Source organism: Globicephala melas, chromosome 16 (assembly GCF_963455315.2).
Source record: "Globicephala melas chromosome 16, mGloMel1.2, whole genome shotgun sequence".
Taxonomy (NCBI): domain Eukaryota; kingdom Metazoa; phylum Chordata; class Mammalia; order Artiodactyla; family Delphinidae; genus Globicephala; species Globicephala melas.
Window position 1 is genome coordinate 79,880,600 of NC_083329.1, and position 14,020 is coordinate 79,894,619.

At 42.2% G+C, this 14,020-nt stretch overlaps 1 non-coding gene across 1 annotated transcript; it reads right to left on the minus strand.

The window, feature by feature from the left end:
• Nucleotides 1–6,173: 6,173 nt before the first annotated feature.
• LOC115843544 (U6 spliceosomal RNA) lies at nt 6,174–6,280 on the minus strand. Its single transcript, XR_004035805.1, has one exon. It is a non-coding gene; the product is annotated as a U6 spliceosomal RNA (small nuclear RNA).
• Between the last annotated feature and the right edge of the window lie 7,740 nt (nt 6,281–14,020).

A 14,020-nucleotide genomic window follows, 5' to 3' on the forward strand; every position in this document is an offset into this window, starting at 1 on the left:
AATAAATTAAAAATAATTTTTTTTTAAGTTTACAAAAAATTTTAAAAAATAAAATCTCTTTTCTTCACTTAAGACTGTGTGTTTAAATTAATCCTCAGTCATCAGTTAATTTCACTGCTCATTATTGAATTCTAGCAGTTCATCATCACACATAATCCTGAAAACAGGGCAACTCAAGCTAAAAGCAGCTACAGTCTAACATGAGAACTGTCATCTTTCTCTTTCTGGAAGAATCCAGGAATGAAAATGGACTATACAATCTTTGATGACCTGGCCTCATTTGATTTCCTTCTCACTTTATCATAAAAGGAAATAAAAACATGTAAGTGAAACATTTAAAAATTTGCTGTGATGTCTTTAATTTGTATGTCATCATCTGCCTGCTTCCTTTCTGTATCTGGTAACACTTATTGAGTTTCTACCTGGTCCCAGGCCCTTTATCAAATGCAGGGGATCAAAGCTGAGTTAGAGCACTCAAGCTGCTCACTGTCTAATCGGGGAAACAGATTTGTCTGGCCAGCAGATCATTACAGCCCTGTATTACACAGCTTCAAATGGGATCAGAAGAATGGTTGCGGTGGTGGGAAAAAATCAGCTCTAGTTATGACAGTCATGACAGTTTTCCCAGGAAAGTTGATATTCACACTGGGTCTTGAAGGGATGAGTAGAAACTTCTTAGATAGAAAGAGGAAGAAGAATATTCCAGACAAAGGAGTACAGCATATGCAAATGCGCAAGAGACCTGAAAGTTGCGCCATACCCGGGGAGTAGTGAAAAAGAAGGCTGGAACCTACTGTCCATAACTAGGTACATTTGGAAATGACCTTGAGTATCTATGAAGGATTTTTGTTGTTGTTGTTGTTGCGGTGTGTGGGCCTCTCACTGTTGTGGCCTCTCCCGTTGCGGAGCACAGGCTCCGGACGCGCAGGCTCAACGGCCATGGCTCACGGGCCCAGCTGCTCCACAGCATGTGGGATCTTCCCGGACCGGGGCACGAACCAGTATCCCCTGCATCGGCAGGCGGACTCTCAACCACTGCGCCACCAGGGAAGCCCTGTGAAGGATTTTTTAAAAAATATTTATGTATTTGGCTGCACGGGGTCTTAGTTGTGGCATGCAGGATCTTTTAGCTGTGGCATGCGGGATCTAGTTCCCTGACCAGGGATGGAACCCGGGCCCCCTCCATTGGGAGTGTGGAGTCTTAACCACTGGACCACCAGGGAAGTCCCCTCTGTGAAGGATTTGACACATGCTAAGGAGGTTATCATCCCTTCTGAAGCCAACTGCGAATCAGTGGAAGTTTTTTTTAAGGGAGACAGAGTGGGGGCTCGTCCAGGTTATTTTAGGTAAGCCATTGTGAAAGCCATATAGAGAGCAGACTGGAGAGAGTTTTATACAAGCAGGATCAATTCAAAGACTGTTGCCGTACTGCAGGCAAGATAATATTTTATAAAGAAAAAAACTCACATAATCTACCCTTCGGGGGAAAAAAGTTATTTTTTAAAAAAGAGAAAGTAACTGCTTCTTTTCAAAAGAAATTTGTTCCATGGGAAGAGCATCTTGAAAATCGATGTTCTGAAATGTTTCCATTGCTGTGTAATTTTATTGCAGAAAGTGTGTCACCTATAACAACTCTCTTTGGGTATAAAATTTTCTAACATATTTAAGGATGTTCCATTTGAAGAATTGCAATGGGTTTTAAACACAGCTTTGTGTGCATATGTGCACTTGTGCATGTATATATGTGTTTACACACATACTGAATAAGAAATACACACATACAAAAACATATATAAACTTCTCTCTCTCTCTCTTTCAGATCAGTCTATAACATAACTGATTCATATCAGAGGGCATAGATTAAATTATAAGACAAATACTGTACACAAATTGGTAGGTAGGATAAAAAATAATTTAAAAATATTATAATGTTCTAAGTATAGCCCACAAGGCATTACCTCCATTTGGATGTATCTGTATTCATGCAGTAATTTTTTCAGCTACAACAGGGATTAAAACCCATTACTAAAGTGAAAACCTACAAGGAGAATTTTGAAGACCTCTGTTTAATTAGGATGTAGCAAATCCTGTAACTTTGGCCCATGATGACAAGAAAACCCCAGAAAAGCAAAAATAATACTTGTCTAACACCCTGTAACAAAGAGTGTTGGACACGGGTAATACTGGATGAATGGAATTCCAAAGAAAACCAAGCCCTTTATAGCCAGCAGGACAAAAAGCTGGAGCAGCATCCTTTGCGGAGGGTGGCAGACAGAGAAGCAGGCCCGCCATAGATAAAAATGTTTTGGAGGACAAGGAGAAATCACGTGAGCCTTAGATAACCGTGTAGGCTAGCAGGACATGTGGGGCTCTGGAAGAGCCCCAAATGTAGAAACAAATTACCCAGTCTAAAAATTCCCCCATTCTACCCCAAATTATGCCAAGAACATGGCAATGAAGCGCAGTTCTGCACCTCCTCATGCTGTGGCAATGTAAGTTTCACTCAGCCTCAGTGAAGAGATCTTGGAAAACTAGAGCACTGAATAGAGACCCAGCGGGTCGTACCTTAGTAGCACGACAAATCTACTCCTAGAATAAGGACTATGCTAGAATTACAATAACAAGGCATTAAAAACAAGCCTGGAAAAGAGTAAGCTGACCCCCCCGCTCCAAGCAACTAAACTCACTGCCCAACAACATAATAAAGGCCATATATGAAAAGCCTGCAGTAGCATCATACTCAGTGGTGAAAGACTGAAAGGTTTTCCTCCAAGATCAGAAAAAAAGGCAAGAATGGCTGCTTTCAGCACTTCTAATCAAACCATAGTACTGAAAGTTCTAGTCATAGCAATTAGTCAAGAAAACGAAATAAAAGGCATCCAAATCAGAAAGAAAGAAGATATACAGATAGCCAATAAGCACATGAAACGATGCTCAACCTCACTGATTATTTAGGGAAATGCAAATCAAAACCACAATGAGATACCATCTCACGCCCACTAGGAGGACTACTATCAAAACACAGAAAATAATGTGCTGACGAGTATAAAGAGAATTAGACGTTTATGCATGCTTGGGAAGAAGGTAAAATGGTACTGCTGCTGTGAAATACAGTACGGTGTTCCTCAAAAAATCAAAAATAGAATTACCATAGGCTTCTGCAGTTCCCATTTTCGGTATATACCCAAAAGAGTTGAAAGCAAGGTCTTAAAGAGATATCTATATACCTATGTTCATAGGAGCATTATTCACATCAGCTAAAATGTGGAAACAACCCAAGTGTCCATCCATGGATGAACGGATAAGTAAAATGTGGTGTATGTATATAAACAAGGGTATGTTATTCAGCTTTAAGAGGAAAGGAAATTGTGCAATATGCTACAACATCGACGAACCTTGAGGACGTTATGCTAAGTGAAATGAGCCAGTCACAAAAGGACAAATGCTGCATGATTCTACTTATTTGAGGTGTTTAGAAGAGTGAAAGTTGTAGACACAGAAAGTGGAATGGTTGCAGGGCCTGCAGGAGGGGAGAATGGGGAGTTATTGCTTGATTGGTATAGAGTTTTACAAGATGAAATGAGTTCTTGAGACAGACAGTGGACACAGTTGTACAACATTATGAATGTATTTAATACCATTGAGCTGTACACTCAAAAAGGTTGAGATGGTAACTTTTATGTTATGTGTATTCTGCTACAATTTTAAAAATTGAAAAGAAAAAATAAGCATTAATAAAGAAAAAACAGAACTGTGACAAGTTTTTATGCATCAAGCTATGCTCTTTAAAGAACCGAAATGTGGGCTTCCCTGGTGGCGCGGTGGTTGAGAGTCCGCCTGCCGATGCAGGGGACACGGGTTCGAGCCCTGGTCTGGGAGGATCCCACATGCCACGGAGCGGCTGGACCCGTGAGCCACAACTACTGAGCCTGCGCGTCTGGAGCCTGTGCTCCGCAACAAGAGAGGCCGCCATAGTGAGAGGCCCGCGCACCACGATGAAGAGTGGCCCCCGCTCGCCACAACTAGAGAAAGCCCTCGCACAGAAACGAAGACGTAACACAGCAAAAATAAATTCATTAATAAGCTCCTACCTGCAACATCTTTTAGAAAAAAAAAGAACTGAAACATACAAAAATAGCTCAGTAATCAACAGAAGCAAACAAAAGTGTCAGGAGTCTGATGACCAAACACCACAGCTTTCTCCTTTACTTTTATAAAATTAAAAGTGAAAATTTCTAATATCTGTAGGTCGTGAATGGGAACATCTAAATATGCAGAAATTAACTTTCACTATTATTTAGGCTTGTTTTAAGATTTGGCAGAAACCTAGGTTTATAAAGCTATATACCCAGTGTTGGTGTGTTATGAAGCTAAAACAATAATACCGAATTTTTTTTCCCAAATTGAGATGAGCTTTACTAAATGATGGTGAGTAAGGATGAGTTTTACCAAATTTGTATCACTTCATACTAGAATGCACTTTGTTGATACTGCTAGTCCTTAAAATTAACTTATAAAGTAAAATCCCCTTTGTACATCAAGGGTTTTGACTATATTTGGGGATAATCATGCAAACATACCTCAGGCAGTGTGCTGACACTCGTACCCCTCACTGTGTTTCTAGTAGACGTCTAGCCCACTCCTATTACAGAACTGTGTCTTCTCAGAGGGGCCATCATTTTTCCTATCTTACTGAACATCACTTTCTCAATCTGTCCTAAGAACCATACCTTTCAACTCTGATCAGTGTAATGTTACAAAATCACACAGCATATCAGTTTAGGTGTTATCGTTTTGCTGTTTTTTAACTCATCTATGGAGGGTCCTTAAAGAAGAACACTGACAGAAACAGCTGGTAGGTAAAGAGAATACAAAAATGACTAATAAACGTATGGTAAAATGTTTACTTCACTAGTAGTCAAGGAAGTGCAAAGAAAAAGTTAGGTGTTTTCACCAATGTCAGAGAATTAAAAAAAATTATTAATGCTGTTTAAGTTTCTGTGAGATGGGTCCCTTATACACTCCTGGGGGTGAGGAGTCTAAATCTTTTTAGGAAGCAATTGGAAACTATCTTGCAATATCTATCAAAATTCCATTTCCATTCAACATCTTAGTGGGCACAAGGCTAGAAGAGCCCCCAAACTTCCTCCAGGGCCTGTGCTGGGAAATGTAAAAGGGCGGGGGCACTGGCCTGGCTCTCCTGGCTGGGGTGGGGCGAGCACATCTGATGAGCGTGATGCAAGTGGGCTGTACCCCGAGTCACCAGCTCATGGACCGTGGCTATGCCCCGTTTCTGTTCTCGTCCTGGAGTACAAGAATTCACCACAGCCTACCCCTCCCATCCAGCCTGGAGTGTGCCCAGTTCATGGACACTGGTGCCTACAGTCCGCCAAGAAGAGAACCAATTGTTCCCAGCATCAGTGTCCTGTTTAGATGTTTGTCCTCTTGCTTCTCTGGACTGTGAGCTTCTTGAAGGCAGGAATTAGGTCTTCATGATTGTATCTCCTGTGTGTAGAACTGTGTGGCCCAGAGGAGGAGCTGAAGACCTATTAAATTTATTTCATCAGAGCTACCAGGGCAGCACGTGGGATGCCAAGTCAGGGACGTGGGGCAGAAGAGGAGGACACGAGATAGAAGACATGCTGTGGAAATGGGAAAAGCTCATTTCCAACAGATGTTATTCTTAGGCTGAGGAGAAAATATGCATTTAGCCAAAGTAAAACCACAAAAGAAAGTCTAATAAGACTTATTAGGGAGGCCACAAAGGGAAATTATTTGACATGGAACAGGATTAAGAGAGAGGTTTACTCGTTAAGGATGAGAGGGGGTAAGAGGAGAGGAAGGTCAAGAATGTCGCTCTGGGTATTGGCCACACTGACCTCCCTGGGCCAAAGCCGAGGTCAACGAAAGACAACAAGAACCAAAATCCCTCTATCCTAGAAAAGCAAGAGAAGCTTCAACTACATTTTTAAAAAATCAGTATTTTGGGCAACACTAGAATGTACTCTAGGATGTGGGAAATACTAGGATTTTGTCAAGAATGTGACAGGCTGAGACTAGGACTAAATCAATTGTCCTTGATGAGCTACAACTGCATTTCTTCATTCCTGAATCGTCTTCATTCTTTTTTTTTTTTTTTTAACAGATTGCTTTATTTATTAATATGTCACTCTAAAAATATGGAACGCTTCACGAATTTGCGTGTCATCCTTGCGCAGGGGCCATGCTAATCTTCTCTGTATCGTTCCAATTTTAGTATATGTGCTGCCGAAGCGAGCACCGTCTTCATTCTTAAAATCATCGGCCCACAGAATAAAACATGGTGGTAAATAGAGAGGGTCACGGGAGGTTGAGTGGGGCTCTCGTCATTCTCAAGACTCAGATGTAAAAGTGAGACAGAGAAGCCTCGACTGCGCTGCATTCTCAAGAGAACTGCCAGCAGGGGGCTCTGGACACGTGTGCTAGGGCTTGCTGAGAGGTCTTCCATCGGCTCTGCTCCCCTCACTGAAACTCCCTCCTTCTCTGCTCCTCTGCAGTCATATAAGCAGAAACCCTGGGGTGGGATGAGCGGGGAGGGTGGTGTCAGGAGAGAGAAGAGCGTCTGGTCCTGAGTCCACCACTTGGTGCAGGGAGATGGGCTTTCCGCTCTCCTCTGCGTGGGACGTTGGCACAGCAAACCAAACGGGGGATGCTCTGGGGCAGGGGTCAGCAAACCACAGCCCACGGCCAAGTGCAGCCCACTCCACGTACTCGTTGTAGGTGGAGTCTTGTTGGAACACAGCAATGCTCGCTCGTTTTCACATCTTTGATGGCGGCTTTCTCACTACAACGGCAGAGTCAAAGCACAAACTAGATGGCTCGCAAAGCTGAAGTGTTTACTCTCCGGCCCTTTACAGAAGAAGGCTGCCGACCCCTGCTCCAGGATAGTTACTTACAGAGGGTACGGGTGCTGGGAAAGGGGAGACTGGCGCCACTCAGGTTGGACGCCCGCTGAAGCCGCTGTCTAAACAGAGGAAAGGAGGAGTCGAGGGAAATGGCAGAGGGTTGACAGGTACAGCCAAGGAGTCACTTCCTGGCCTGGTAAGGATGGGAGCATTTCCCACGGACCAGGTGGAACGATGGAAGGCTGTGGAGCTTGAAGCCATCCTGGTCCAAGGCAAGGGGTCTGTCCTCTGGCAAGAGCAGGTGGGGTGTCTGACTGTAGGGGGTACCTGGAGAAAGGTGAACTGACCTCAGGGATGTACGCACTGGGAAGGTCCCCTTCATCCAATGAGGCCCCGCAAAGGGGAGCTAACTTTGCACACCTACTATGCACGGGCCCTGGCGGCCACCTAGCTCTGGCTAGGAAAGCAGGGACAGCCGAAGGAGGACTACAGCGGCGGCAACTACATAAGGGACGCTGTGCTTTCCCATACACCCACTCCACCCCAACCCAGAAGCGTTAGGACCAAGAGAAGGAGCAGGGCAGAGTGAAAGAGACAAGCCCTTCCACATCTCACTTCAAATACCGCCTGCAGAGGCCTGGCTGGTACTGGGGGAGGAAAGAGGCTGAGCAGTGATTGGGTGATGGGATTGGACCACTTGTGGTACAGGGTGAGCCGTCGCTGAGACACGCGACAGGGGGATTTGACGAAGCACAGACAAACACAAGGATTGTTTATACCCACTCACCCAACTCTTCCCTTCAGGAATTTAGACTCTAAACGTACGGGCGACATTGTCTGGATTTTGTTGAATGATTTATTATAAATTTTCACTTATTTCTCTTACTAGTTTTCTTGGTTTCCCAATTGGGTTAAAATAATTTGTTTTCATTTCTAAACTCGAAGTCCGCCTTTGCATACCTAAATTAATCAATTTTGAATTTGCAGTTGTTGAATACCTGGCACCCAGTAGCATATGGTGCTTGAAACCAAAGGGCAGAGCAAAATTCAATTTTAAAAGCTAAGATTAAAAAAATAATAATAAAACTAAGGTAAAAGATAAGAATTCTTGCAATGCCTGCCTCCAAAAAATAAGAGTTGGTAGCTGGGGCATCATACCACCAAATGCTGTACAGAATATTGTATACCTGGCTTTCATCTAGAACCCCTAGAACAAGAATAGTATACATTAGCTTTCTTTCATATTAATCGGCATCTAGGAAAGGTAGGCCACAGGACTTCAGGCAGGTTGTTGTTTTATTTTTAAACTATTAAATTAAATGATTTAAGCTTTTAGAAGATGGAACTCAGAGAAACTTACTGCTTCTCAGAAAATATGTATTTAAACCCCCTAATACAGAAAACTCTCTTTGAGGAAGGCCGTTTTGTGCTTAGCTTCTTGAAATGGATTTTTCAAACTATTAAACAAGATAGAAGGTCATGTTGACCCTTAATTCATTCTATCCTGGTAAGGGTTTTGCAAGATTAAAATCGAGCACTCATGACACAGGAGGAAGGCCGCAGTGTTTATAAACGAGGTGGGTCCGGCACACCAGAGAACGCTCTGATCCCGACGGAGCAACACAGACACGTACTACCTATAAGTGAAATTATGTTTCACTCTCTACACTCCCCCAAAGTTAGGCAAAAAAATAATAGTGACTTAAAAGAAATATCTTCTTCTAACTTGAGATGCTTTCTTGTAGTTACTTTTTTTAAAAATTAATTAGTTAATTATTGGCTACGTTGGGTCTTCGTTCCTGTGCATGGGTTTTCTCTAATTGCGGTGAGCGGGGGCTACTCTTCGTTATGGTACACGGGCTTCTCATTGCGGTGGCTTCTCTTGTTGCAGAGCACGGGCTCTAGAGCACAGGCTCAGTAGCTGTGGTGCATGGGCTTAGCTGCTCTGCAGCATGTGGGATCCTCCCAGAACAGGGCTGGAACCCGTGTCCCCTGCATTGGCAGGCAGATTCCTAACCACTGCGCCACGAGGGAAGCCCTGTAGTTACTTTCTAATGTTACAAAAGTAGCCAACACTAGAAGCTGAGTTTCAGTGAAGGATACTCTGAGCATATTATTCTAATCACTTGCTTAATTACCTGTATCTTACAGTGAATATAAACCGCATGAAAGCAGGGACAGTGTCTGACTGGCTTCCTGTGTATCCCTAGTGCCTTTCACAGCATCTGATATGTGGGAAACACTCTATATTTGTTGAACAAATTAGTGATGATGAGCAGTACTGAGAGTAGGTACCTTGCCTAGAGATAGCTGGAGTATTTTAAAACTCACAATTTACCCTACGTTGCTTAAACATCAGGATAGCTAAAAAATCTGTAGCTTATTCATGTGACTATGTATCTCTTCAAATTGTCCTTTCAATGAGAAGAGTCCTCATATTCAAAGTAGGATATTTGGATTTTTCACATCTAGGGGTTTTTTTTCTTTCTTTCTGAATGACTCTTTACTAAGCATGGCATACCTCTATGAAATAAAAATACTCTAAACTCGAGGATCTCAGCACTAGAAAAATGTTCAGGGAAAAATTTTAAAGGAAATTTCCTAGACATAGTGCCAGGAAAATTCAATCGAAGGAGAAACTTTTTCCCACTGGGCAGTATATCTACTGTTATCAGAACTTAGAAAATAATAAGCAAAGTGCATTTGAATGGAAAAAAAAATACTTTTCTTCAGTAATTCTAACTTTCAAAATGTGTATAGGAAGACATTCAGAGCTAATGGATTGATTTTAGTGAGCTAGGCAAAAACTGATTTGGATAACCTGCACTTCAATTAATCTGAAATGAGAGCTGTTAGGGCAGAAAAAGGATACAGCTAATAGAAGACATTAAACTCATGCTTTTACTAATCCAAGAAATAGAGAAATAAAACTACCCTTCACAATGAGAAAAAAACCTGAATATTTTTCAAAGTAAAATTTGTTTATATAGAGCGCTGAATCATGCACCTTTGGGGAAGGTGATTTGGCAAATACGGATCAGATTTTCCAATGTGCCACAGCTATTACACTTCTTAAATTTTACTCTTAAAAAATTACATACATGTGTGATGATCTGTCAACCTCATTTATAATACTAAAGTTAGGGAATCACTTGGGATGTTCTTTAACAAGGGGGGAGTTTTACAAATATACTATGGTATATCCATACAATGAATACTAAGTAGTCATTCAAAATTATAATATTTATATATGTTGACATGAAAATACCATCACTTTTTTATTATTAAATGAAAAAAGAATATAAATGGGATGACTTCATTTTTCTCATTTAACAAAAAATCTCTACATGTAGAAACTGTCTAGAAAGATATATGTCAAAATATCAGTGATTCTCTCTGGGGATGGGATTACAAGAGATTTTTCATTTTCCATTTACACATTTAAATCACTTATTGTTAAACAAAAGTATGTATTGCTTTTCAATTCTGAAAAATCCATTCTAGTTTCAAATAGCTTTAGATACTTTTATAAGGCACAGTATCAAACTACATTGACCTGACTGATTACAAACATAGTTGTTGACAAAAACAAAGAAATGTATTTCTAATTTTCTGAAAGATTCTTCAGAATTAATAAATACCTCCTAAGTGTAAACAGGTATAAAATTCAGAGATTTACCTTTTTTTTTTTTTTTCCAGAAGTATCAGAGGGACAGTTTTTCAGACACCAGGACTGTCCTGGAAAGTCTCTGGTTTTCAAGCAGAGGTGTTTGCCCCAGCATAACTAAAGAACACCCATCATGGCAGAGACTTAGTTTTCCATCTTAATCAAATTGAGAGGACTTTTTTAGATCTTTGTACGAGGCCTGGAAATGAAGAGGGAACTGGTAAAAAATTAATCAAAAGCAATAATAAAGTACCTACAGTGTATAAGAATTGTTTTGGTTGCAATGGACAGACTTACTAATTCAAAGCTGTCTTGATTTTTTAGAAGTGAATTTACTTGCTTATGTATTGTAAGAGTCCATGAATTAACTATTTGCAGATGTGTGAGCAGGACCCAGATTCCTTATTTCTCTGTCTGAGTGCTGGCTCCATCTCTAGGAAGACTCTCTCCTGATTGCTTCCAAGATGGCTTACAACACACTTCATCATTCAGACCCAGTGGGAAAAAGAGAGTGTTTCTCCCAGAACAGTTTTAAAACATTTCCTGATGTGGAATCGTATGCCCATCCGATTATTGTTGCCTGGGAGAGGAAATATGCTTGTTTTAAACTAGCAGTGGGATTGACCTCATCAAATCACATTGCTCAAGAGCGGGGGTTGAGGGGCTGCCCCAGAGGAAAATTATGGTAAATATTTTATCCGAAGAAAAGTGAATGATTCTGGGTAGTGAGATTCATAGATGTTCACTATAGCCCTCCGGAAGATTATTTAGACAACAAAAAGAAGTTTAAAACACATCCTTAGCCACAAAAGTTACCACAAAGGCAGTGAGGAATAAACCACAGACACTTGAAAAAATAATTGCAATTAAAGACTGACCATACTCAGTGGTAAGTTAGTTTTACGAATAACAAATGTGTCTCAGAGGAGGAGACATTGCTGCGTGTTTAGGTAGTTATCCAGATGTCATCCCTTCATCTCACAGTTCTAGTAACAGCATGATGGTATAAAATATTCTTGCCCAATCCAAGTTTTTTTTTTTTTTTGATTCTTGACTTTTTGACCACATTATTAAGTGATTAGTCTTCAGGCTTTAGACTCACGATCTGAGGCTTTGAAATAATTTTTCTAGGATTGCAATAAAAGTAATAATTCGATTACCACTTGAAATGCTTTTCCATTGGGTTTTCATGTCTTTCCTTTTTCTTCTTTTTTCTTGAGCATATATAACAGAAAACATCTTTGCGATTATCCCCAAGTGCTGAAACGTTAATCTCCATTGTGTACGTGACATTTCCTCTGCAGCTAAGTGGTTTTTCTGGATGCTCCATAGGCTAAGAACATCTAAGTGCTGATCATTCTCTCAGGGGGAAAAAGGGGAATATATATATACAAAGTCTCTCTCTCTCTCTCATTTTGTTTTTTTTTGTTTCTTTTTTAAGAAAATTATCTCTTTGGTTTCCATTGCCATTTATCATGAACCTCTTAAGGAACCACTACTTTTTTTTTCCCATTTGAATATTTAAATATCTACTCATTGAACAAATATTTCTCAAATGAAATTGCGTGCCAGAATACAAAGGGCTGTATTAAAAACTAGGTATATAGTGGTGAACAAAACAATCATAAGTCTGTCACACAAAGTTTACAGTTGAGCGAAGAAGACAGAAAATAAATAAGCAAAGAACCTAGACAAACAGAAAAGACTGTTACCCTACATACTTACACCTTGTAATAAAGGCATCAACAGGGGGCAATGATGGGAAACAATGGGGCGTGGGCGACGTGGGATGGGAAAGCTAACTTGGTGGGACTGTCACAAGGCCTCTCTGAGGAAGTGATCTGTCAGCTGAAATCTGAAGGATAAGAAGGCACGGGTGCAGGGTAGACTAATCGTGTTCTACAGAGGGGATCATGAGATCTTTCCAAAGCGAAAAGGATGAGCAAAGGTCCTGAGGTGTGGACAAGTTCACCGTGTTCATGGAACAATGGGAGGACAGTGTGCCTGGAGCATCAGTGTGCAAGCTGGGGCCACTGTGCGATGGATTCCGAGAGGGAGACAGAGGTCCAATCGCACAAGGCCTTCTAGGCCCGTGACAAGAAACTTGTATTTTACTCAAAATCTAAGAAAACACCGTTAGTGAGGTTTAAGCTGTGAAGAGATATGACGTGACTTATGTTTTTAAAAGATCTGTGCAGTGAATAGATTGAAAGAGGTCAGAGAAAATTGGGGAGACCAGGGAAGAGGCTGCTACCTAGTCCTGGGGAGGGGAGAAATGGCTCACTTCACGATGTGTGTAGGAAGCAGCATCCACAGGGTGGATGGGGGCGGAAGGGGGACAGATGGGAGGATGCTGTGGGTTTCTGCCTGGAGCCCCCTGAGAGGTGAGAGGCGGTGGCGATTGAGGCTGGACGGTCCCATCAGTCAGGGGCCGGGCACTCGAACAGGGTGAGTGAGGAAAGCTGAATGAAGGAGCTACTTAGGAAGGTGTGGCCGGCTTCAGGGGGACCACAGCAATGGTGAGGGACCCTGCAACACAACAGAGGAGCCATCAGCATCTGTAGGCTGGAAAGGGCAAGCAGAGCGGTCAGTTCCTGGGACTCAGAGACCGTAGAGTGGTAGCCACGGCTGCAGAGGAATGTCCCGTGGAAACCGTGACCTTTCTACACGGGAACGCAGCCTCCACCGCCCCTGCCAAAGGCTGGCCCAGAGAGAGTCAGGGAACCTGGCAGCGTGGCAACTTTCCTCTTCCTCCCGCTCTCACACCTGCTGCGGTGCCGCCACTGACTGACCCCAAACAGGAGCCGAATCCGGTTTGTCCGCAAAGGCAGCAGAGCCAGAGGAGAGAGGTGGAGTGTGTGTGAAGGTGCAAACATAGAAGGTTCAACACAGAAAGCTAACCTGGGACTATGTCGGGGGATAGGAGTCAGGTCACGGTTTGCACCTGTTAAGCTGGGGATACTCTTCTGAGGCTGGGACCGGATGTCATCACCAGCTAGGTAGTTTTGGAAGTGTTATTTGATAAAAAAAAGAATGAAATTCACATTCAAGATGGCAGAGTAGAAGGATGTGCGCTCACTCCCTCTTGCGAGAGCACCGGAATCACAACTAACTGCTGAACAATCATCAACAGGAAGACACTGGAACTCAACAAAAAAGATACCCCACATCCAAGGACAGGGGAGAAGCTTCAACGAGATGGGAGGAGGGGCACAATCACAATAAAACCAAATCCCATAATCAGTGGGTGGGCGACTCACAAACTGGAGAAAAATTATACCACAGAAGTCCACCCACTGGAGTGAAGGTTCTAAGCCCCACGTTAGGCTTCCCAACCTGGGGGTTCAGCAACAGGAGGAGGAATTCCTAGAGAATCAGACTTTGAAGGCTAGTGGGATGTGACTGCAGGACTTCAAAAGGACTGGGGGAAACAGAGACTCCATTCTTGGAGGGCACACACAAAGTAGTG